Source organism: Anomaloglossus baeobatrachus, unplaced genomic scaffold (assembly GCF_048569485.1).
Source record: "Anomaloglossus baeobatrachus isolate aAnoBae1 unplaced genomic scaffold, aAnoBae1.hap1 Scaffold_63, whole genome shotgun sequence".
NCBI classification, from domain to species: Eukaryota; Metazoa; Chordata; class Amphibia; order Anura; family Aromobatidae; genus Anomaloglossus; species Anomaloglossus baeobatrachus.
In genome coordinates this window covers 458,016-485,746 of record NW_027444997.1, presented here as the reverse complement: position 1 = coordinate 485,746, position 27,731 = coordinate 458,016, and the positions used below count along the sequence as shown (strand labels likewise).

General features: G+C 39.7%; 1 pseudogene; it reads left to right on the top strand.

Moving 5' to 3' along the window:
- The first annotated feature begins 21,810 nt into the window (after positions 1–21,810).
- LOC142285892 (U2 spliceosomal RNA) lies at positions 21,811–22,016 on the top strand (annotated as a pseudogene).
- Positions 22,017–27,731: the final 5,715 nt, after the last annotated feature.

The following is a 27,731-nucleotide window of genomic DNA, read 5'->3' as shown; positions in this document are numbered from 1 at the left end:
GTTATAGTTTTGGAGAAAAATGTGTTCATTTCATGTATGCGCGAAATGCCTTAAAAATGGCTTTAAAATGGATTTGGAGCATGGAGACGATTATCTCGGGATTGCAAGATAACCAAACAAAACTTTTAGTGGATTTCTACTTATTTTATTAAATATCATCTCCACCAAACAGGACAAGCTTGCATCTGTTATAGTTTTGGAGAAAAATGTGTTCATTTCATGTATGCGCGAAATGCCTTAAAAATGGCTTTAAAATGGATTTGGAGCATGGAGACGATTATCTCGGGATTGCAAGATAACCAAACAAAACTTTTAGTGGATTTCTACTTATTTTATTAAATATCATCTCCACCAAACAGGACAAGCTTGCATCTGTTATAGTTTTGGAGAAAAATGTGTTCATTTCATGTATGCGCGAAATGCCTTAAAAATGGCTTTAAAATGGATTTGGAGCATGGAGACGATTATCTCGGGATTGCAAGATAACCAAACAAAACTTTTAGTGGATTTCTACTTATTTTATTAAATATCATCTCCACCAAACAGGACAAGCTTGCATCTGTTATAGTTTTGGAGAAAAATGTGTTCATTTCATGTATGCGCGAAATGCCTTAAAAATGGCTTTAAAATGGATTTGGAGCATGGAGACGATTATCTCGGGATTGCAAGATAACCAAACAAAACTTTTAGTGGATTTCTACTTATTTTATTAAATATCATCTCCACCAAACAGGACAAGCTTGCATCTGTTATAGTTTTGGAGAAAAATGTGTTCATTTCATGTATGCGCGAAATGCCTTAAAAATGGCTTTAAAATGGATTTGGAGCATGGAGACGATTATCTCGGGATTGCAAGATAACCAAACAAAACTTTTAGTGGATTTCTACTTATTTTATTAAATATCATCTCCACCAAACAGGACAAGCTTGCATCTGTTATAGTTTTGGAGAAAAATGTGTTCATTTCATGTATGCGCGAAATGCCTTAAAAATGGCTTTAAAATGGATTTGGAGCATGGAGACGATTATCTCGGGATTGCAAGATAACCAAACAAAACTTTTAGTGGATTTCTACTTATTTTATTAAATATCATCTCCACCAAACAGGACAAGCTTGCATCTGTTATAGTTTTGGAGAAAAATGTGTTCATTTCATGTATGCGCGAAATGCCTTAAAAATGGCTTTAAAATGGATTTGGAGCATGGAGACGATTATCTCGGGATTGCAAGATAACCAAACAAAACTTTTAGTGGATTTCTACTTATTTTATTAAATATCATCTCCACCAAACAGGACAAGCTTGCATCTGTTATAGTTTTGGAGAAAAATGTGTTCATTTCATGTATGCGCGAAATGCCTTAAAAATGGCTTTAAAATGGATTTGGAGCATGGAGACGATTATCTCGGGATTGCAAGATAACCAAACAAAACTTTTAGTGGATTTCTACTTATTTTATTAAATATCATCTCCACCAAACAGGACAAGCTTGCATCTGTTATAGTTTTGGAGAAAAATGTGTTCATTTCATGTATGCGCGAAATGCCTTAAAAATGGCTTTAAAATGGATTTGGAGCATGGAGACGATTATCTCGGGATTGCAAGATAACCAAACAAAACTTTTAGTGGATTTCTACTTGATTTTATTAAATATCATCTCCACCAAACAGGACAAGCTTGCATCTGTTATAGTTTTGGAGAAAAATGTGTTCATTTCATGTATGCGCGAAATGCCTTAAAAATGGCTTTAAAATGGATTTGGAGCATGGAGACGATTATCTCGGGATTGCAAGATAACCAAACAAAACTTTTAGTGGATTTCTACTTATTTTATTAAATATCATCTCCACCAAACAGGACAAGCTTGCATCTGTTATAGTTTTGGAGAAAAATGTGTTCATTTCATGTATGCGCGAAATGCCTTAAAAATGGCTTTAAAATGGATTTGGAGCATGGAGACGATTATCTCGGGATTGCAAGATAACCAAACAAAACTTTTAGTGGATTTCTACTTATTTTATTAAATATCATCTCCACCAAACAGGACAAGCTTGCATCTGTTATAGTTTTGGAGAAAAATGTGTTCATTTCATGTATGCGCGAAATGCCTTAAAAATGGCTTTAAAATGGATTTGGAGCATGGAGACGATTATCTCGGGATTGCAAGATAACCAAACAAAACTTTTAGTGGATTTCTACTTATTTTATTAAATATCATCTCCACCAAACAGGACAAGCTTGCATCTGTTATAGTTTTGGAGAAAAATGTGTTCATTTCATGTATGCGCGAAATGCCTTAAAAATGGCTTTAAAATGGATTTGGAGCATGGAGACGATTATCTCGGGATTGCAAGATAACCAAACAAAACTTTTAGTGGATTTCTACTTATTTTATTAAATATCATCTCCACCAAACAGGACAAGCTTGCATCTGTTATAGTTTTGGAGAAAAATGTGTTCATTTCATGTATGCGCGAAATGCCTTAAAAATGGCTTTAAAATGGATTTGGAGCATGGAGACGATTATCTCGGGATTGCAAGATAACCAAACAAAACTTTTAGTGGATTTCTACTTATTTTATTAAATATCATCTCCACCAAACAGGACAAGCTTGCATCTGTTATAGTTTTGGAGAAAAATGTGTTCATTTCATGTATGCGCGAAATGCCTTAAAAATGGCTTTAAAATGGATTTGGAGCATGGAGACGATTATCTCGGGATTGCAAGATAACCAAACAAAACTTTTAGTGGATTTCTACTTATTTTATTAAATATCATCTCCACCAAACAGGACAAGCTTGCATCTGTTATAGTTTTGGAGAAAAATGTGTTCATTTCATGTATGCGCGAAATGCCTTAAAAATGGCTTTAAAATGGATTTGGAGCATGGAGACGATTATCTCGGGATTGCAAGATAACCAAACAAAACTTTTAGTGGATTTCTACTTATTTTATTAAATATCATCTCCACCAAACAGGACAAGCTTGCATCTGTTATAGTTTTGGAGAAAAATGTGTTCATTTCATGTATGCGCGAAATGCCTTAAAAATGGCTTTAAAATGGATTTGGAGCATGGAGACGATTATCTCGGGATTGCAAGATAACCAAACAAAACTTTTAGTGGATTTCTACTTATTTTATTAAATATCATCTCCACCAAACAGGACAAGCTTGCATCTGTTATAGTTTTGGAGAAAAATGTGTTCATTTCATGTATGCGCGAAATGCCTTAAAAATGGCTTTAAAATGGATTTGGAGCATGGAGACGATTATCTCGGGATTGCAAGATAACCAAACAAAACTTTTAGTGGATTTCTACTTATTTTATTAAATATCATCTCCACCAAACAGGACAAGCTTGCATCTGTTATAGTTTTGGAGAAAAATGTGTTCATTTCATGTATGCGCGAAATGCCTTAAAAATGGCTTTAAAATGGATTTGGAGCATGGAGACGATTATCTCGGGATTGCAAGATAACCAAACAAAACTTTTAGTGGATTTCTACTTATTTTATTAAATATCATCTCCACCAAACAGGACAAGCTTGCATCTGTTATAGTTTTGGAGAAAAATGTGTTCATTTCATGTATGCGCGAAATGCCTTAAAAATGGCTTTAAAATGGATTTGGAGCATGGAGACGATTATCTCGGGATTGCAAGATAACCAAACAAAACTTTTAGTGGATTTCTACTTATTTTATTAAATATCATCTCCACCAAACAGGACAAGCTTGCATCTGTTATAGTTTTGGAGAAAAATGTGTTCATTTCATGTATGCGCGAAATGCCTTAAAAATGGCTTTAAAATGGATTTGGAGCATGGAGACGATTATCTCGGGATTGCAAGATAACCAAACAAAACTTTTAGTGGATTTCTACTTATTTTATTAAATATCATCTCCACCAAACAGGACAAGCTTGCATCTGTTATAGTTTTGGAGAAAAATGTGTTCATTTCATGTATGCGCGAAATGCCTTAAAAATGGCTTTAAAATGGATTTGGAGCATGGAGACGATTATCTCGGGATTGCAAGATAACCAAACAAAACTTTTAGTGGATTTCTACTTATTTTATTAAATATCATCTCCACCAAACAGGACAAGCTTGCATCTGTTATAGTTTTGGAGAAAAATGTGTTCATTTCATGTATGCGCGAAATGCCTTAAAAATGGCTTTAAAATGGATTTGGAGCATGGAGACGATTATCTCGGGATTGCAAGATAACCAAACAAAACTTTTAGTGGATTTCTACTTATTTTATTAAATATCATCTCCACCAAACAGGACAAGCTTGCATCTGTTATAGTTTTGGAGAAAAATGTGTTCATTTCATGTATGCGCGAAATGCCTTAAAAATGGCTTTAAAATGGATTTGGAGCATGGAGACGATTATCTCGGGATTGCAAGATAACCAAACAAAACTTTTAGTGGATTTCTACTTATTTTATTAAATATCATCTCCACCAAACAGGACAAGCTTGCATCTGTTATAGTTTTGGAGAAAAATGTGTTCATTTCATGTATGCGCGAAATGCCTTAAAAATGGCTTTAAAATGGATTTGGAGCATGGAGACGATTATCTCGGGATTGCAAGATAACCAAACAAAACTTTTAGTGGATTTCTACTTATTTTATTAAATATCATCTCCACCAAACAGGACAAGCTTGCATCTGTTATAGTTTTGGAGAAAAATGTGTTCATTTCATGTATGCGCGAAATGCCTTAAAAATGGCTTTAAAATGGATTTGGAGCATGGAGACGATTATCTCGGGATTGCAAGATAACCAAACAAAACTTTTAGTGGATTTCTACTTATTTTATTAAATATCATCTCCACCAAACAGGACAAGCTTGCATCTGTTATAGTTTTGGAGAAAAATGTGTTCATTTCATGTATGCGCGAAATGCCTTAAAAATGGCTTTAAAATGGATTTGGAGCATGGAGACGATTATCTCGGGATTGCAAGATAACCAAACAAAACTTTTAGTGGATTTCTACTTATTTTATTAAATATCATCTCCACCAAACAGGACAAGCTTGCATCTGTTATAGTTTTGGAGAAAAATGTGTTCATTTCATGTATGCGCGAAATGCCTTAAAAATGGCTTTAAAATGGATTTGGAGCATGGAGACGATTATCTCGGGATTGCAAGATAACCAAACAAAACTTTTAGTGGATTTCTACTTATTTTATTAAATATCATCTCCACCAAACAGGACAAGCTTGCATCTGTTATAGTTTTGGAGAAAAATGTGTTCATTTCATGTATGCGCGAAATGCCTTAAAAATGGCTTTAAAATGGATTTGGAGCATGGAGACGATTATCTCGGGATTGCAAGATAACCAAACAAAACTTTTAGTGGATTTCTACTTATTTTATTAAATATCATCTCCACCAAACAGGACAAGCTTGCATCTGTTATAGTTTTGGAGAAAAATGTGTTCATTTCATGTATGCGCGAAATGCCTTAAAAATGGCTTTAAAATGGATTTGGAGCATGGAGACGATTATCTCGGGATTGCAAGATAACCAAACAAAACTTTTAGTGGATTTCTACTTATTTTATTAAATATCATCTCCACCAAACAGGACAAGCTTGCATCTGTTATAGTTTTGGAGAAAAATGTGTTCATTTCATGTATGCGCGAAATGCCTTAAAAATGGCTTTAAAATGGATTTGGAGCATGGAGACGATTATCTCGGGATTGCAAGATAACCAAACAAAACTTTTAGTGGATTTCTACTTATTTTATTAAATATCATCTCCACCAAACAGGACAAGCTTGCATCTGTTATAGTTTTGGAGAAAAATGTGTTCATTTCATGTATGCGCGAAATGCCTTAAAAATGGCTTTAAAATGGATTTGGAGCATGGAGACGATTATCTCGGGATTGCAAGATAACCAAACAAAACTTTTAGTGGATTTCTACTTATTTTATTAAATATCATCTCCACCAAACAGGACAAGCTTGCATCTGTTATAGTTTTGGAGAAAAATGTGTTCATTTCATGTATGCGCGAAATGCCTTAAAAATGGCTTTAAAATGGATTTGGAGCATGGAGACGATTATCTCGGGATTGCAAGATAACCAAACAAAACTTTTAGTGGATTTCTACTTATTTTATTAAATATCATCTCCACCAAACAGGACAAGCTTGCATCTGTTATAGTTTTGGAGAAAAATGTGTTCATTTCATGTATGCGCGAAATGCCTTAAAAATGGCTTTAAAATGGATTTGGAGCATGGAGACGATTATCTCGGGATTGCAAGATAACCAAACAAAACTTTTAGTGGATTTCTACTTATTTTATTAAATATCATCTCCACCAAACAGGACAAGCTTGCATCTGTTATAGTTTTGGAGAAAAATGTGTTCATTTCATGTATGCGCGAAATGCCTTAAAAATGGCTTTAAAATGGATTTGGAGCATGGAGACGATTATCTCGGGATTGCAAGATAACCAAACAAAACTTTTAGTGGATTTCTACTTATTTTATTAAATATCATCTCCACCAAACAGGACAAGCTTGCATCTGTTATAGTTTTGGAGAAAAATGTGTTCATTTCATGTATGCGCGAAATGCCTTAAAAATGGCTTTAAAATGGATTTGGAGCATGGAGACGATTATCTCGGGATTGCAAGATAACCAAACAAAACTTTTAGTGGATTTCTACTTATTTTATTAAATATCATCTCCACCAAACAGGACAAGCTTGCATCTGTTATAGTTTTGGAGAAAAATGTGTTCATTTCATGTATGCGCGAAATGCCTTAAAAATGGCTTTAAAATGGATTTGGAGCATGGAGACGATTATCTCGGGATTGCAAGATAACCAAACAAAACTTTTAGTGGATTTCTACTTATTTTATTAAATATCATCTCCACCAAACAGGACAAGCTTGCATCTGTTATAGTTTTGGAGAAAAATGTGTTCATTTCATGTATGCGCGAAATGCCTTAAAAATGGCTTTAAAATGGATTTGGAGCATGGAGACGATTATCTCGGGATTGCAAGATAACCAAACAAAACTTTTAGTGGATTTCTACTTATTTTATTAAATATCATCTCCACCAAACAGGACAAGCTTGCATCTGTTATAGTTTTGGAGAAAAATGTGTTCATTTCATGTATGCGCGAAATGCCTTAAAAATGGCTTTAAAATGGATTTGGAGCATGGAGACGATTATCTCGGGATTGCAAGATAACCAAACAAAACTTTTAGTGGATTTCTACTTATTTTATTAAATATCATCTCCACCAAACAGGACAAGCTTGCATCTGTTATAGTTTTGGAGAAAAATGTGTTCATTTCATGTATGCGCGAAATGCCTTAAAAATGGCTTTAAAATGGATTTGGAGCATGGAGACGATTATCTCGGGATTGCAAGATAACCAAACAAAACTTTTAGTGGATTTCTACTTATTTTATTAAATATCATCTCCACCAAACAGGACAAGCTTGCATCTGTTATAGTTTTGGAGAAAAATGTGTTCATTTCATGTATGCGCGAAATGCCTTAAAAATGGCTTTAAAATGGATTTGGAGCATGGAGACGATTATCTCGGGATTGCAAGATAACCAAACAAAACTTTTAGTGGATTTCTACTTATTTTATTAAATATCATCTCCACCAAACAGGACAAGCTTGCATCTGTTATAGTTTTGGAGAAAAATGTGTTCATTTCATGTATGCGCGAAATGCCTTAAAAATGGCTTTAAAATGGATTTGGAGCATGGAGACGATTATCTCGGGATTGCAAGATAACCAAACAAAACTTTTAGTGGATTTCTACTTATTTTATTAAATATCATCTCCACCAAACAGGACAAGCTTGCATCTGTTATAGTTTTGGAGAAAAATGTGTTCATTTCATGTATGCGCGAAATGCCTTAAAAATGGCTTTAAAATGGATTTGGAGCATGGAGACGATTATCTCGGGATTGCAAGATAACCAAACAAAACTTTTAGTGGATTTCTACTTATTTTATTAAATATCATCTCCACCAAACAGGACAAGCTTGCATCTGTTATAGTTTTGGAGAAAAATGTGTTCATTTCATGTATGCGCGAAATGCCTTAAAAATGGCTTTAAAATGGATTTGGAGCATGGAGACGATTATCTCGGGATTGCAAGATAACCAAACAAAACTTTTAGTGGATTTCTACTTATTTTATTAAATATCATCTCCACCAAACAGGACAAGCTTGCATCTGTTATAGTTTTGGAGAAAAATGTGTTCATTTCATGTATGCGCGAAATGCCTTAAAAATGGCTTTAAAATGGATTTGGAGCATGGAGACGATTATCTCGGGATTGCAAGATAACCAAACAAAACTTTTAGTGGATTTCTACTTATTTTATTAAATATCATCTCCACCAAACAGGACAAGCTTGCATCTGTTATAGTTTTGGAGAAAAATGTGTTCATTTCATGTATGCGCGAAATGCCTTAAAAATGGCTTTAAAATGGATTTGGAGCATGGAGACGATTATCTCGGGATTGCAAGATAACCAAACAAAACTTTTAGTGGATTTCTACTTATTTTATTAAATATCATCTCCACCAAACAGGACAAGCTTGCATCTGTTATAGTTTTGGAGAAAAATGTGTTCATTTCATGTATGCGCGAAATGCCTTAAAAATGGCTTTAAAATGGATTTGGAGCATGGAGACGATTATCTCGGGATTGCAAGATAACCAAACAAAACTTTTAGTGGATTTCTACTTATTTTATTAAATATCATCTCCACCAAACAGGACAAGCTTGCATCTGTTATAGTTTTGGAGAAAAATGTGTTCATTTCATGTATGCGCGAAATGCCTTAAAAATGGCTTTAAAATGGATTTGGAGCATGGAGACGATTATCTCGGGATTGCAAGATAACCAAACAAAACTTTTAGTGGATTTCTACTTATTTTATTAAATATCATCTCCACCAAACAGGACAAGCTTGCATCTGTTATAGTTTTGGAGAAAAATGTGTTCATTTCATGTATGCGCGAAATGCCTTAAAAATGGCTTTAAAATGGATTTGGAGCATGGAGACGATTATCTCGGGATTGCAAGATAACCAAACAAAACTTTTAGTGGATTTCTACTTATTTTATTAAATATCATCTCCACCAAACAGGACAAGCTTGCATCTGTTATAGTTTTGGAGAAAAATGTGTTCATTTCATGTATGCGCGAAATGCCTTAAAAATGGCTTTAAAATGGATTTGGAGCATGGAGACGATTATCTCGGGATTGCAAGATAACCAAACAAAACTTTTAGTGGATTTCTACTTATTTTATTAAATATCATCTCCACCAAACAGGACAAGCTTGCATCTGTTATAGTTTTGGAGAAAAATGTGTTCATTTCATGTATGCGCGAAATGCCTTAAAAATGGCTTTAAAATGGATTTGGAGCATGGAGACGATTATCTCGGGATTGCAAGATAACCAAACAAAACTTTTAGTGGATTTCTACTTATTTTATTAAATATCATCTCCACCAAACAGGACAAGCTTGCATCTGTTATAGTTTTGGAGAAAAATGTGTTCATTTCATGTATGCGCGAAATGCCTTAAAAATGGCTTTAAAATGGATTTGGAGCATGGAGACGATTATCTCGGGATTGCAAGATAACCAAACAAAACTTTTAGTGGATTTCTACTTATTTTATTAAATATCATCTCCACCAAACAGGACAAGCTTGCATCTGTTATAGTTTTGGAGAAAAATGTGTTCATTTCATGTATGCGCGAAATGCCTTAAAAATGGCTTTAAAATGGATTTGGAGCATGGAGACGATTATCTCGGGATTGCAAGATAACCAAACAAAACTTTTAGTGGATTTCTACTTATTTTATTAAATATCATCTCCACCAAACAGGACAAGCTTGCATCTGTTATAGTTTTGGAGAAAAATGTGTTCATTTCATGTATGCGCGAAATGCCTTAAAAATGGCTTTAAAATGGATTTGGAGCATGGAGACGATTATCTCGGGATTGCAAGATAACCAAACAAAACTTTTAGTGGATTTCTACTTATTTTATTAAATATCATCTCCACCAAACAGGACAAGCTTGCATCTGTTATAGTTTTGGAGAAAAATGTGTTCATTTCATGTATGCGCGAAATGCCTTAAAAATGGCTTTAAAATGGATTTGGAGCATGGAGACGATTATCTCGGGATTGCAAGATAACCAAACAAAACTTTTAGTGGATTTCTACTTATTTTATTAAATATCATCTCCACCAAACAGGACAAGCTTGCATCTGTTATAGTTTTGGAGAAAAATGTGTTCATTTCATGTATGCGCGAAATGCCTTAAAAATGGCTTTAAAATGGATTTGGAGCATGGAGACGATTATCTCGGGATTGCAAGATAACCAAACAAAACTTTTAGTGGATTTCTACTTATTTTATTAAATATCATCTCCACCAAACAGGACAAGCTTGCATCTGTTATAGTTTTGGAGAAAAATGTGTTCATTTCATGTATGCGCGAAATGCCTTAAAAATGGCTTTAAAATGGATTTGGAGCATGGAGACGATTATCTCGGGATTGCAAGATAACCAAACAAAACTTTTAGTGGATTTCTACTTATTTTATTAAATATCATCTCCACCAAACAGGACAAGCTTGCATCTGTTATAGTTTTGGAGAAAAATGTGTTCATTTCATGTATGCGCGAAATGCCTTAAAAATGGCTTTAAAATGGATTTGGAGCATGGAGACGATTATCTCGGGATTGCAAGATAACCAAACAAAACTTTTAGTGGATTTCTACTTATTTTATTAAATATCATCTCCACCAAACAGGACAAGCTTGCATCTGTTATAGTTTTGGAGAAAAATGTGTTCATTTCATGTATGCGCGAAATGCCTTAAAAATGGCTTTAAAATGGATTTGGAGCATGGAGACGATTATCTCGGGATTGCAAGATAACTAAACAAAACTTTTAGTGGATTTCTACTTATTTTATTAAATATCATCTCCACCAAACAGGACAAGCTTGCATCTGTTATAGTTTTGGAGAAAAATGTGTTCATTTCATGTATGCGCGAAATGCCTTAAAAATGGCTTTAAAATGGATTTGGAGCATGGAGACGATTATCTCGGGATTGCAAGATAACCAAACAAAACTTTTAGTGGATTTCTACTTATTTTATTAAATATCATCTCCACCAAACAGGACAAGCTTGCATCTGTTATAGTTTTGGAGAAAAATGTGTTCATTTCATGTATGCGCGAAATGCCTTAAAAATGGCTTTAAAATGGATTTGGAGCATGGAGACGATTATCTCGGGATTGCAAGATAACCAAACAAAACTTTTAGTGGATTTCTACTTATTTTATTAAATATCATCTCCACCAAACAGGACAAGCTTGCATCTGTTATAGTTTTGGAGAAAAATGTGTTCATTTCATGTATGCGCGAAATGCCTTAAAAATGGCTTTAAAATGGATTTGGAGCATGGAGACGATTATCTCGGGATTGCAAGATAACCAAACAAAACTTTTAGTGGATTTCTACTTATTTTATTAAATATCATCTCCACCAAACAGGACAAGCTTGCATCTGTTATAGTTTTGGAGAAAAATGTGTTCATTTCATGTATGCGCGAAATGCCTTAAAAATGGCTTTAAAATGGATTTGGAGCATGGAGACGATTATCTCGGGATTGCAAGATAACCAAACAAAACTTTTAGTGGATTTCTACTTATTTTATTAAATATCATCTCCACCAAACAGGACAAGCTTGCATCTGTTATAGTTTTGGAGAAAAATGTGTTCATTTCATGTATGCGCGAAATGCCTTAAAAATGGCTTTAAAATGGATTTGGAGCATGGAGACGATTATCTCGGGATTGCAAGATAACCAAACAAAACTTTTAGTGGATTTCTACTTATTTTATTAAATATAATCTCCACCAAACAGGACAAGCTTGCATCTGTTATAGTTTTGGAGAAAAATGTGTTCATTTCATGTATGCGCGAAATGCCTTAAAAATGGCTTTAAAATGGATTTGGAGCATGGAGACGATTATCTCGGGATTGCAAGATAACCAAACAAAACTTTTAGTGGATTTCTACTTATTTTATTAAATATCATCTCCACCAAACAGGACAAGCTTGCATCTGTTATAGTTTTGGAGAAAAATGTGTTCATTTCATGTATGCGCGAAATGCCTTAAAAATGGCTTTAAAATGGATTTGGAGCATGGAGACGATTATCTCGGGATTGCAAGATAACCAAACAAAACTTTTAGTGGATTTCTACTTATTTTATTAAATATCATCTCCACCAAACAGGACAAGCTTGCATCTGTTATAGTTTTGGAGAAAAATGTGTTCATTTCATGTATGCGCGAAATGCCTTAAAAATGGCTTTAAAATGGATTTGGAGCATGGAGACGATTATCTCGGGATTGCAAGATAACCAAACAAAACTTTTAGTGGATTTCTACTTATTTTATTAAATATCATCTCCACCAAACAGGACAAGCTTGCATCTGTTATAGTTTTGGAGAAAAATGTGTTCATTTCATGTATGCGCGAAATGCCTTAAAAATGGCTTTAAAATGGATTTGGAGCATGGAGACGATTATCTCGGGATTGCAAGATAACCAAACAAAACTTTTAGTGGATTTCTACTTATTTTATTAAATATCATCTCCACCAAACAGGACAAGCTTGCATCTGTTATAGTTTTGGAGAAAAATGTGTTCATTTCATGTATGCGCGAAATGCCTTAAAAATGGCTTTAAAATGGATTTGGAGCATGGAGACGATTATCTCGGGATTGCAAGATAACCAAACAAAACTTTTAGTGGATTTCTACTTATTTTATTAAATATCATCTCCACCAAACAGGACAAGCTTGCATCTGTTATAGTTTTGGAGAAAAATGTGTTCATTTCATGTATGCGCGAAATGCCTTAAAAATGGCTTTAAAATGGATTTGGAGCATGGAGACGATTATCTCGGGATTGCAAGATAACCAAACAAAACTTTTAGTGGATTTCTACTTATTTTATTAAATATCATCTCCACCAAACAGGACAAGCTTGCATCTGTTATGGGAGCCGGCCTGGAGCAGGGCTGCCGACGGGCGCCGGGAGCGGGGACCGGGCCGCCTGGGGACCGCAGGTGGTGGAGGCTGGAGACCGTGGAGCGGGGGATGTCTGCCAGAGGAGCCGGGGAGCGAAGCAGGGAAGCCGGGGAGCGTGGCAGGTGAGCCGGGGGGCAGAGCAGGGGACCCGGAGAGCGTGACAATAGGTTTCCAAAAGGTTAGAATTCTGAAAAGATTCCCTCCATACTTTTCTGAAGATGGTGCTCTAGTGTATTCAAGCGATGTTCCTGTGCTGATGGAAAATGTAACATTAAGTACAATGTGAGCGAGTGGAGACACGTCATTGTTTCATCCAAAAAGTCTGAAAGCTGTGCTACTGCTCAATGGCAGTAAGTATTCTTCAGTGTGTGTAGGGCATGTGTCGCGGGCAGAGGGGCCACGCACGCTACGCTCGGGTTCGGGGACTTCTGCTGCTGCTGCTGCTCGGTGGCTCGAGCGGAGGGCCAGATCCGGGGACTCGAGCAGCGCTCCTCGCCCACGAGTGAAAAGGGGGTGGTTTGTTTGGGGAGATAGTTAGTGACGTCACCCACAGGTCGTGGTGATAATGGGCACCACCACTGCTGGTGACGGGGATCCCGGGAGCAATGGCAGGGAGCAGCTAGGATGTTGGTTCCCCCTCCGTGGGTAGGGGTTGGTGATCCCGGGGCCCGGTGGCGGTACGGGGAGGCTGGATGGCTGGGGTGTACGTACCGAGGGAGCCCGTTTGCCCGCAGGCGCTGGCCCTTGGATCTCTAGCCTATGGCGGTGGCTTTTTATCCTCACGGTGTGGACGGTTGCCTTCTGTCGGGTCTTGGGTGTTAGGGAACCCCTGGGATTCCGGTCACTCTCGGATTTGACCATTGTCGGCGGCTCCTAGCCTGGTCAGGGTCCAATGGCCCTGCCTTTGTGCTTGGTACAGATCCGCTCACCGGTTCAGTTCCCCTCGGGTCACCGCCCGTCCCCGGTCCTACGGTTCAGCTGACTTGTACCACCTCCTGCAGACGGCCACCACCGTCTGCCGACCTTGCTGACAGTGCCTGGGCTCCTACCCAGACACTAACAGTTTCTGTCCTCTCACTTTCCACTACAAAACTAAACTAACTGCTTTTTCCCGCCTCCGGGCCTGTGAACTCCTCGGTGGGTGGGGCCAACCGCCTGGCTCCGCCCCACCTGGTGTGGACATCAGAGCCTGGAGGAGGCAACAAGGATTTTGTGTGACTGATGTAGACTATCCAGGGGAGGGGGTGTGTGTGATTTTGTGTTTGTGACTACCTGGCTAGTCCAGGGCGTCACACATGCTATGCACTTGGAAGAAAGCTGTGAGAATTTAGACTTTATTCTCAAGAAACTTAACTACAAGGAGCAGGGATGGTCAATATGTGGTGGTCTAAAAATGTTCTCATTGCTTCTTGGGCAGCAAGGAGGATATATTAAATACCCATGCTGTTCTGCCTCATGGCAGCCTGCTAATAGTCATTCATTGAAATTTCTGTTACAATCCCTAGAGGTCATTGTTATTCTTTTGAATTGCTGAGTTTCCCTTTAAGCTAAAGGTATTCTGGGTAAGGAATGCCTCCCTGAGCTGAGAAGAAGCCTGCAGCCATTTTTTCTTTGGATTTGTCAGGAAAGGACATGCCGACTTACCTCTCTGTACATTCACCCCTGCCTAGTGTAATCCGGTGAGCAAAGCAAATTACATGTGTTAGTGATAGAATCCTAGATGGAAGAGTGTAGTAAATGCATTGTACATTGTACTTCTACACCTTTAGTGTCATCCCTGTCTTGTTTGTCTAGATAAGATTTCTATGTATTGCAGATGCAGTGACCTTTCACCTACATTCTCGTAAGAACTGCATCTCATGTACTGTTATGCTATGTTAACTCTGTATTAACACTGTACTGACTGTAATCATTTTCTTGTTATAGTTTTTACCCGTATAAAACAGTATCTTGGATATACCGTATTCTGTCTTCAACTGCATCTTGGATATTCCTATATTCACTGTATATTCCATGTATACTGCAATCAAGTTCACGTTACCAGCTAATAAATCAAGGCTATTGAACTTCACAGTCTGTTTATTTGAAATGTGAACTAGGGTTTAGCTGTATGCTAGAGATTCACAGCATTACGTAAAAGAAGGCAGAACACATGCTCTAATGTCCTGATTTAAAAAAAAAATAAATATTTTTTTTTAACCATCAAATATTGATTTTGTACAATCCATGTGTGAAGTTACATACAAGTGACATGAACAAGAAAAATACTTATTGTAACCAAAAATATTCACAATTTTATATATAAAATACATTTATTTATTGTACAGTCATTCTGCAACTTTATTAGAAATTTATTCTTGCACTTTTTCCTTTTCTCTAGATCCCCCTTTTCTCTTATAGAAGGCCTGTGGATCTTCTCTGTGAAGCATCCGGCAATCATGTTCACGTTTCATTTACTTTGGTATCGTCGTTCCATCTCCTTGATATTCCGATGAAAACCTTCTTGTTCTTCCCACCAGCACCAAGGTTTTCAGACAAGTAGTCCAAATAGGAATGTAAAAAATGTAACTTCAAATTCATTAGACAACCCAAGGCTTTGAAACGTTTCAGCATGTTCTCCACGATGGACTTAAATTTTGATTCTTTGTTGTTACCTAGAAACGTACAAGACAGACACAGGAAAGGACATGATAACAGGTGTAGGGACCAACAAGGTGAGACAAGGGGTATCAGGATAGGGTCAAGTAGGTATGAATGTAGTAATGGGGCAGGCATAGAGAATTGTATGTGAATGTGAATTACAATAAATCACTAAGGAAAGGAATATGTGAGTGTGTGCCTAATGTAAACTAATATTGTACTGGCAAAATTATAGATGGAAAGGGAGAAGGGGAGGGGGGAGAGAGGAGGCTGTAATTGACTACAAGGGTATGAGTTATGAGTGATCATAGGGATAGTGTTACATAAGTGGAAATACCTATGGAGGACCGGATGTGTAAGCGCATACCTTATACAAACCTATAGAGTGCTGATGGGTGAGAGTGTGATGTTAGATATAAGACATCCTATAGTGAATAGTGAGCCGTAATCAAGTGCAACAGGGATATTTCACGTGACTATGGGAACCTGGAAGGTAAAGAAAGGGGAGAAAAAACTGTTAGACAAGGTAATCAGACATAATGTAACCAGTTGATCAGACATGATCACCTGGTTTGAGACCCCCTGCCTTACACTATATAGATATCATGTTCATTCCCCATCTATCTTGCTCAGGAGAGCATCTCCTTCCCCCGGCACCAAGAGCAGCTCATACTGAATTGTTACATTGACTAGTAACACTGCACACAGAAATGCACCTTAATATTCCACTGTTAACCCTTTCCTCCCAGCAGTAACACACAACTCCTCACCTTGATATCATGGTGATTTATGGTCAGAATGACTTCAATGCGATCAGTGATTTCTATTCTAGCTCTGCTCACATAGATTTTATATCCACACTCAACTATAGGCCGTTCTTCATATTTTGGGGGCTTTTAGTCAGATATACTAGTTTGTGCCTGTATAGTATTGGTGTAGATGGGAGTGTAGGGCATGGGTTACATGGCACTGTGGTGGAATACTGATGGGAGGTATTGGTGCTGTGTTTGATGCTTCTACTGGGTATTTTCCTACAAATACTGGAACAGCTCACTGCTTAGAATGATCCTTCCCAGCTCTATAATATATTATATATACCCCACAATGCAGGCTCACACACACATTTGTCTCAAGTGTGTTGTAGGGACACAGATACAGTCTTGGTCATGTGACTAAAGGCTACTTTACACACTGCGATATCGGTCCCGATATCGCTAGTGTGGGTACCCGCCCCCATCTGTTGCGCGACACGGGCAAATCGCTGCCCATGCCGCACAACACCGACCAGACCCGTCACACATACTTACCTGCCCGGCGACGTCGCTGTGTCCGGCGAACCGCCTCCTTTCTAAGGGGGCGGTCCGTGCGGCGTCACAGCGACGTCACTGAGCGACCGCCCAATAGCAGCGGAGGGGCGGAGATGAGTGGCCGGAACATCCCGCCCACCTCCTTCCTTCCTCATAGCGGCTGGGAGGCAGGTAAGGAGAGGTTCCTCGTTTCTGCGGTGTCACACGGAGCGATGTGTGCTACCGCAGGAGCGACGAACTACATAATTACTGCTGCAGTAACGATAATCGAGAATGGAGACCCATGTCACCGATGAGCGATTTTGCACGTTTTTGCAACGATGCAAAATCGCTCATCGGTATCACACGCAGCAACATCGCTAATGCGGCCGGATGTGCGTCACAAATTCCGTGACCCCAACGACTCCGCATTAGCGATGTCGCAGCGTGTAAAGCCCCCTTTAGTGGGAGTGGTGTACAGGGTCTTAGCAGTAAAGAGTATTCCATATTTCTGCCAGATACCCACAGAGATATTGAAATCTGAAAAAAGAGACTTCTGCTCATTGAAGGTAAGAACTGCTCACATAGCGTTCAACTCCACAGCAAACGAGTGCTCTAGCACTGGCATCTCAGCAGGGATATTCCCCTACTACACATGTGTGTCTAGGTCACTGTGACAGTTTACAGGACATAACTCAGGGCACCTAGACAGAAGGCAGAGGGACTACTTTCTATTTCTGGTGTAGAGCTTAGTACAATATATATATATTTATACTATTACATGGGACACATGTACCTTGTATTACCATTATTCGCTGTATATGAACCCCTTTTCTCCGGGCATTATTTGTCTATAGCATTTTTCACGAACCTGAGGCAACTGAGAACCCTTCAGTGAAGGAATTCCACTAACCCTCACAATACCTACCAGGGGCCTCCCTGCAGTAACTCAGGTAGTTGTACCCATTCTCTTTCCGCATTCTATGTGTTCTTCTTCTTTCTTCTTTTTTTTCTTTTTTCTTCTTTTTATTTCTATCATGTAGTTCAGGGGTTTATAGATATATGTCCTGCATCTCATATTTCCTTTAGTGGTGCTTCTTACCCATTCTCATATCATTTACCCTAGTATTTCATGATCCTGAGGCGACTGAGAACCCTTTAATAAAGGAATCCTTTTTCACCTGAATTGTCAAGTGATACTTACCAGTGACTATCACGTAATGTTACAGGTAGTTCCATTTTCTTCCTCTTCTTTCTCTCCTTTCTTCTTTGTCACACGGTCCATTGTGTTATAGCCCACGTGTCATGATAACACTTGTACCATCTTTTCATTTAGATTCCACCTACAATTATTTACCGATTCCAGTTCTGGAATAGGCTTTCATCATCTACTCACTAGAATTCTCAAGTTCATAAGGTACTGAGACATATACATGTTCACACCATTATAAAGAACAAAGTATAAACATTGAGGTTTTTCTCACACCCATGTTCCTGTGTTCTTTGATATGATATGTGTTCATTTCCTTCACTATATAGGATTGCAAGTTTTCCATTTGTACCTTAATGGCAATGACGCTATACAATTGAACACATATCATCCTGTTATCCATATAGGTGTGTATTTACCTGCTTGACTATTTTTGGTTGTTTGATCCAGAATGTTTCTCCAGATAGGTCATGTGGAAATTTTCTTTCCTCAGTACAAATGTTTTCACTATGGCTTTGGAAAAATTTTTTGTATGTGCATCATGGTCATTTGACCCATTGTACTCTCAAGTAGCAATATATTGTACTGTTATGTTGTACTATGTACTAATTACGTGTTTATATGGTTTTGTAACCCTTTATGATCTTAGATAACTTTATCCTTGATAAAGACCTAAAAACAAGCTCGAAACGTTGGATGAATTATCCTTTTGCACAAATAAAGAATTTTCAGCATTCTAAGAGTTCTTTTCTTACGTTATTGATCACTATAGTGTGCCAGAGCTATTTCTATTGAATTAACTCTTATTTTTTCTGAGCACCTGCTATATACACAGTGAGCCAGACATATTCAATTTTCATTCAGAAGGCAGAGGGAAGCCTTAGCAGCTGAGCCTATATCTTGGCTTGTGAGCATTAGAACAGGCCGGCGATTACAGGGTAACATGAAAAATGTCCAGCTTGCATTATGACTAGAACATGACAATATCCTTTTAAGTACTAACCTATGATGCGTTCCTAAGCAGTTGATGTTATATGTTCTACATTTCATTTTCTGCATACTTTACAAGTAGTAGAATTTGCTTTGATATAGGCAACTGGATTTTCACAATGAAAAGGCAAAGGATAACGCCCGAAAAAGACGCCATACATTATGTCAGTGCCATCACTGACAAACCTGGATTGACCATGAAATACATCAATCCCCTTAAAGGTGAGTTAAAACAAGTTTTAACTAAATTGCCCTAATATTGTCATGCATTAGAATGACTGTCTTAGGTAATGATAAATATTTTCTACAGGAAGAGGAGTGTTTGCTGAAACTGAAATCGAAAAAGGGAGTTTTGTTGCAGAATATCGAGGTGAGCTCACGTATGCACTTACGATGGTAGACAACTACTCGAGATTTATGGTTGTGGTACAAGTCAAAGATCTAATGGCCCATACTGCAGCGAAGGTCTTCCAAGCACACTTATGCAGACCTCATGGCTACTCAGAGAGAGTCCTCACAGATCAAGGCACTGCCTTTGAAGCGGAAATCTTCAAGGACTTCTGCAGCTTTTACCGATGCAGGAAGATGCGTACTACACCCTACCATGCTCAAACCAATGGTTATCAACCTGCTCAGGACTTTACCCCATATTCCAGATGTGGCCTTACAAGTGATTTATAGAGGGGTAACAATACGTTGGGATCATCGGATCTAATCTCCCTTTTTATACACCCTAAAATCTTGTTTGCGTTAGAATAAACAATAACATCATAAAGGTATAGCAGTACCGTTTCAAAGTTTCGGTGTCCCAAGCAGCATTCCATCAGCCTCTGGAAGGTTCCTGGCAAATTGCACAGCTCGAAGGGCATGCTTTTGAACTCGCAGAGACCCATCGGGGTGGCAAAGGCGGTCTTCTTCCGGTCTGCCTCAGCAACGGACACTTGCCAATAGTGACTAGTGAGATCAAGGGTAGAAAAATAATTTGCAGTTGTCAATGCAGCTAGCTATTCCTCAATACAGGGGAGTGGTGCTGTCCTTCTTCTTTAACAGGACCAACGGAGCTGCCCAGAGGCTACAACTGTCACGGATAACCCCAGCCTCCTTCATGTTGCTCAACATGTCCTTGGTACACTGGTAATGTGCAGGTAGATTTGGCTTATATCTCTCTTTGATGGGTGGGTGTGCACTTGTGGGGATGTAGTGTTTGACCCCTTTTATTTTTCAAAAGTCTAGCGGATGTTTGCTGAAGACTTGCTCGTATTCTTGCACTAGCCTGTAGACCCCCTTCTTGTGATGTGAAGGTGTGGAGTCAGTGCCTACGTGTAATTCCTTACACCACTCCTCTGGCTGACTTGGTGAGCTGTCACTGAATGGGTGGGCTGAAGCAATGGTGGATGCTGCTGTTTGGATAGCATGTGTATCTACTGAGAACAGCTTATCAATGGTGGCAAATCGGAGCAGCTTAATCTTTTGCTCTCCGCAGTTCAACACTCTCATGGGCACTCTTCCCTTCCATATTAATGAATAAAACTATGATGTAAATAGCATATAGATACCCCACAAATGCAGATAAAAGTAGGTTATGGGAAAAGGGGGAAGAGAGAAACAGGAAAATAGTGGAATAAAGTATAACTTCCAGGTGGGAGAGGAAATGGCAGCACAGCCAATGGAGGTGAAGCAAGGGGAGCCTGCAACTAAAGAGTTGAGAGCGTTATCACATGGTGACTGAGCCTGATTGTAACGGGAGCATAGAGGTGCCGATCCTGTCTTACCTGCGTTGGTGTAGAAGTGGGTGTCCTGTGGTGGAGTCAGCTATGTGCAGTGGTGGCCGTGGGTTCTTTTATGTGCGACCGTAGTAATAGCTGTGCCCACTTCCTGTATGGGAGTGGAATGCAGTGAGGCTAATGGAACGCACGCCTGCGCATTTGTGTTTAACGTCGCGCATGTGCAGAACGGAGAAAAGGCTGCGCTCACTTCCTAATGAAAGGGAGTGAGACGCAGCTGGGAAGGGAAGGGAAAAGATTAGGGTTTGGGGATGATGAAAGGGCTTTCTACGGGCAAGGATGGCAAAGGGTGGCAGTGACGGAAAGTCAGGCAGATGGTCCTGTCCTGTCCTGTCCGTCCGTCTTTTTGTATCATGAATTGGAAAGACTGCAAGGGGGAGGGGAGGTGCTTGTGCCCAAAAGGAGGAGTTATTCAGATTCATTGCAGTGGGCGGCGGCTGCAAAAAGTACCATTCTCCTTGTTTTTGCTCTGCAAAACAGCCTTTTCAAGGGTTTGGCTTGGGTGACAAAATGTCTTCTGTAGGCGTGGGTTTGTCTCCCTCTCCCTAAGATGTGTCCGGTATAGGCCAGGGTGCCACTCAAGGCCGTAACCAATTCGGGTTATAGCTTCTCAGCCTTTTGGCTAAGATCAAGTGTAGTTTCGGAGGACGCTACCTTGGTCGGTACTGGAAGGTGCCTGGGATTGCACGTCTGCCGGCCTTGAGGGAGTGTGTGCGCCTTCTGGTGACACATAGCCCTCTTGTGCCTGGACGGTTCCCAGGCAACGGGAGGCGATCACCTTTGTTATTTTGAAGTCCTACTGATAAACAGAAAAAAAAAAAATTAAATCTGTTCTTATCAGTTTAATATCTGATACGTCCCCTCTCTAGGGACCATATATTAAATGGATTTTTAGAACAAGGAGATGGAAAAAATCTTGCTCTGTCCACTCCACGCATTGACCTGGTATTGCAGTACCTCCAGGACCGGTGCACCCCTTCTTAACCGAGTTTCCAAAAGCAGAACTCAATTCACCTGATTCAAATGAGCCTCATTAGTGAATTGAAAGAAAGCAAAAACTTTATATGCACCTCAATTTGGCCAATTCACTTTTCACACTTTCACCCTTTTTTTTTATCTTTCACACCTTTTACTTGCTTTATTGATGCAAAAGCTGTGCCAAATAGCAAACTCATCTCCACTCAACTTGACCAACTCTGCTATGTCCCGTGCAGTATCTTATTCTCAGTCTTATCTAGATCATTTACAATTGAATAGAATAGATCCCTTTTGGACACATTGGATTCAGCTGCTGCAGTGACTGCAGGTGTTAGAAGATGCAGACTTGGCATCAGGTGCTGTCTATCAGATTCCACTCCAATTAAAGCTTCCATTGTTTTTCGGTGTTTTCTTTGAGCAATGATGATGTCTTTAGTGATCTGTTGGCTCCCTCTCCTGGAGGAAGAGTTTGCTTGCTCTTGGACTTTCAAAAAGAGAGGTCATGATAGACATTTAGCTTCTGAGCCCAATTGGGGACAGTCATGGGTGATGAATGTTTTGCAACCTGCTGCGAAGCCTGATACCGCAATATAAGGAACGTCAAATACTAAGAATGGGCGGCCTATGAAAGAATTAGTACTTTCATTAAGCATACTTAAACGGCTAATTGGGAATAGACAAACTGTAAAAAGCCCTCTGAGAAAGCCCCTCTCTATCCTTTGTCAGTAAGCTTTTCTGTAGTCTGCCTGTTGATGTATTTTCCGTTTGAACAGTGCACAACATGAAGTGACGGAACACTGGCTTGTCACAATGTCCCCCGCTGACATCACAATAGCGCTGCTGCCTAGAAAGCCAGCTGCGCAGCAGAAGTTGCTCTTTGGGTGGGATGGTGGGCTAATGTATCTATTCCTGCTTGGTGAGAGTTTGACATGATCTAGAGCAACGAGTTCCAGCGGCTAGCGGTTGATTATTGGCTGTAATGGGGCTTTCTGGCTGGTGCTAGCCTTTCTTCTTAGCACACAGGAACCACAATCCCTACACCATGCTTCGATGGATTCTCTCATCCCAGCCCAGTAAAACTACATATTTCACACAGTTATAGGCAGCCCATGGGCATTCACCTGGATTAAAACCCATAACAGCTCATAGACCAAACAATCAATCTACCACTGGACCAAAGACAGGAAGCTAAATCCACTGCCTGCGGTAACTAACTTAATCCTATAGGCTACTCACACAACAAACCCAAGAGAAAGGAAAAAAACATGGCTTCGATTATCCATCCAATGAAAACGCATAACCATTGTGAGCCATTGGACAATGCAATTGCACACATGGTGACATGGTGCACGGCCCAATGAATCAAGTCTGTACTTCATATTCACGGTTTAAGCCCTTGGGTTTTAATGTGTCCAGAGTACATATCCAGAAAGATTCCCTTTTTTTGTGCTAAGCACAAGTCAACAATACATTGTAAGCAGATTCTATTACCAGTCCCACACCATTTTGTGACGCATAATCACACAGTGGCCCAATTAAGATTCCAAGTCATCGAACATGTCCCAGCCATACGCAGAGGAGGCAATAGAATTAGGAAGCTCAAAGAAAGGGAATCTTTCTGGATATATACTCTGGGCACGTTGGAACCCAAGGGCTTAAACCATGAATATGAAGAACCGACTTGATTCATTGGGCCGTGCACATTTTTTCTAACGCCCGGTTCTTTTTCGTGTTCACACTATATATGGTTCCACTATGTATGGAGTTCCATTCTTCCTTGTTTTTTATTTGTCATGTTTGTCATGTCTGATCAACTGGTTACATTATGTCTGATTACCTTGTCTAACAGTTTTTTCTCCCCTTTCTTTACCTTCCATGTTCCCATAGTCACGTGAAATATCCCTGTTGCACTTGATTACGGCTCACTATTCACTATAGGATGTCTTATATCTAACATCACACTCTCACCCATCAGCACTCTATAGGTTTGTATAAGGTATGCGCTTACACATCCGGTCCTCCATAGGTATTTCCACTTATGTAACACTATCCCTATGATCACTCATAACTCATACCCTTGTAGTCAATTACATCCTCCTCTCTCCCCCCCTCCCCTTCTCCCTTTCCATCTATAATTTTGCCATATATACTAGCAAACACTCAGTGTACCTAGTGGCATCCTATACGTGGCTATTGGACCTTGCTATAGTCCCACTAGTGCCAAGACATTTGCAGAGCGCATCTGCCTGCGTTGCACACTCCAACTAATTATAAGTAAGCCATTATACTAGCAAAAACTCAGTGTACCTAGTGGCATCCTATCTGTGGCTATTGGACTTTGCTATAGTCCCACTAGTGCAAAGACATTTGCAGAGCACGTCTGCCTGCATTGCACACTCCAACTTTTTTAAACTAAGCAATTTTACTAGCAAACACTCAGTGTACCTAGTGGCATCCTATACGTGGCTATTGGACTTTGCTATAGTCCCACTAGTGCCAAGACATTTGCAGAGCGCATCTGCCTGCGTTGCACACTCCAACTAATTATAAGTAAGCCATTATACTAGCAAACACTCAGTGTACCTAGTGGCATCCTATACGTGGCTATTGGACCTTGCTATAGTCCCACTAGTGCCAAGACATTTGCAGAGCGCATCTGCCTGCGTTGCACACTCCAACTAATTATAAGTAAGCCATTATACTAGCAAACACTCAGTGTACCTAGTGGCATCCTATACGTGGCTATTGGACCTTGCTATAGTCCCACTAGTGCCAAGACATTTGCAGAGCGCATCTGCCTGCGTTGCACACTCCAACTAATTATAAGTAAGCCATTATACTAGCAAAAACTCAGTGTACCTAGTGGCATCCTATCTGTGGCTATTGGACTTTGCTATAGTCCCACTAGTGCAAAGACATTTGCAGAGCACGTCTGCCTGCATTGCACACTCCAACTTTTTTAAACTAAGCAATTTTACTAGCAAACACTCAGTGTACCTAGTGGCATCCTATACGTGGCTATTGGACTTTGCTATAGTCCCACTAGTGCCAAGACATTTGCAGAGCGCATCTGCCTGCGTTGCACACTCCAACTAATTATAAGTAAGCCATTATACTAGCAAACACTCAGTGTACCTAGTGGCATCCTATACGTGGCTATTGGACCTTGCTATAGTCCCACTAGTGCCAAGACATTTGCAGAGCGCATCTGCCTGCGTTGCACACTCCAACTAATTATAAGTAAGCCATTATACTAGCAAACACTCAGTGTACCTAGTGGCATCCTATACGTGGCTATTGGACCTTGCTATAGTCCCACTAGTGCCAAGACATTTGCAGAGCGCATCTGCCTGCGTTGCACACTCCAACTAATTATAAGTAAGCCATTATACTAGCAAAAACTCAGTGTACCTAGTGGCATCCTATCTGTGGCTATTGGACTTTGCTATAGTCCCACTAGTGCAAAGACATTTGCAGAGCACGTCTGCCTGCATTGCACACTCCAACTTTTTTAAACTAAGCAATTTTACTAGCAAACACTCAGTGTACCTAGTGGCATCCTATACGTGGCTATTGGACTTTGCTATAGTCCCACTAGTGCCAAGACATTTGCAGAGCGCATCTGCCTGCGTTGCACACTCCAACTAATTATAAGTAAGCCATTATACTAGCAAACACTCAGTGTACCTAGTGGCATCCTATACGTGGCTATTGGACCTTGCTATAGTCCCACTAGTGCCAAGACATTTGCAGAGCGCATCTGCCTGCGTTGCACACTCCAACTAATTATAAGTAAGCCATTATACTAGCAAACACTCAGTGTACCTAGTGGCATCCTATACGTGGCTATTGGACCTTGCTATAGTCCCACTAGTGCCAAGACATTTGCAGAGCGCATCTGCCTGCGTTGCACACTCCAACTAATTATAAGTAAGCCATTATACTAGCAAAAACTCAGTGTACCTAGTGGCATCCTATCTGTGGCTATTGGACTTTGCTATAGTCCCACTAGTGCAAAGACATTTGCAGAGCACGTCTGCCTGCATTGCACACTCCAACTTTTTTAAACTAAGCAATTTTACTAGCAAACACTCAGTGTACCTAGTGGCATCCTATACGTGGCTATTGGACTTTGCTATAGTCCCACTAGTGCCAAGACATTTGCAGAGCGCATCTGCCTGCGTTGCACACTCCAACTAATTATAAGTAAGCCATTATACTAGCAAACACTCAGTGTACCTAGTGGCATCCTATACGTGGCTATTGGACCTTGCTATAGTCCCACTAGTGCCAAGACATTTGCAGAGCGCATCTGCCTGCGTTGCACACTCCAACTAATTATAAGTAAGCCATTATACTAGCAAACACTCAGTGTACCTAGTGGCATCCTATACGTGGCTATTGGACCTTGCTATAGTCCCACTAGTGCCAAGACATTTGCAGAGCGCATCTGCCTGCGTTGCACACTCCAACTAATTATAAGTAAGCCATTATACTAGCAAAAACTCAGTGTACCTAGTGGCATCCTATCTGTGGCTATTGGACTTTGCTATAGTCCCACTAGTGCAAAGACATTTGCAGAGCACGTCTGCCTGCATTGCACACTCCAACTTTTTTAAACTAAGCAATTTTACTAGCAAACACTCAGTGTACCTAGTGGCATCCTATACGTGGCTATTGGACTTTGCTATAGTCCCACTAGTGCCAAGACATTTGCAGAGCGCATCTGCCTGCGTTGCACACTCCAACTAATTATAAGTAAGCCATTATACTAGCAAACACTCAGTGTACCTAGTGGCATCCTATACGTGGCTATTGGACCTTGCTATAGTCCCACTAGTGCCAAGACATTTGCAGAGCGCATCTGCCTGCGTTGCACACTCCAACTAATTATAAGTAAGCCATTATACTAGCAAACACTCAGTGTACCTAGTGGCATCCTATACGTGGCTATTGGACCTTGCTATAGTCCCACTAGTGCCAAGACATTTGCAGAGCGCATCTGCCTGCGTTGCACACTCCAACTAATTATAAGTAAGCCATTATACTAGCAAAAACTCAGTGTACCTAGTGGCATCCTATCTGTGGCTATTGGACTTTGCTATAGTCCCACTAGTGCAAAGACATTTGCAGAGCACGTCTGCCTGCATTGCACACTCCAACTTTTTTAAACTAAGCAATTTTACTAGCAAACACTCAGTGTACCTAGTGGCATCCTATACGTGGCTATTGGACTTTGCTATAGTCCCACTAGTGCCAAGACATTTGCAGAGCGCATCTGCCTGCGTTGCACACTCCAACTAATTATAAGTAAGCCATTATACTAGCAAATACTCAGTGTACCTAGTGGCATCCTATCTGTGGCTATTGGACTTTGCTATAGTCCCACTAGTGCCAAGACATTTGCAGAGCGCATCTGCCTGCGTTGCACACTCCAACTAATTATAAGTAAGCCATTATACTAGCAAACACTCAGTGTACCTAGTGGCATCCTATACGTGGCTATTGGACTTTGCTATAGTCCCACTAGTGCCAAGACATTTGCAGAGCGCATCTGCCTGCGTTGCACACTCCAACTAATTATAAGTAAGCCATTATACTAGCAAACACTCAGTGTACCTAGTGGCATCCTATACGTGGCTATTGGACTTTGCTATAGTCCCACTAGTGCCAAGACATTTGCAGAGCGCATCTGCCTGCGTTGCACACTCCAACT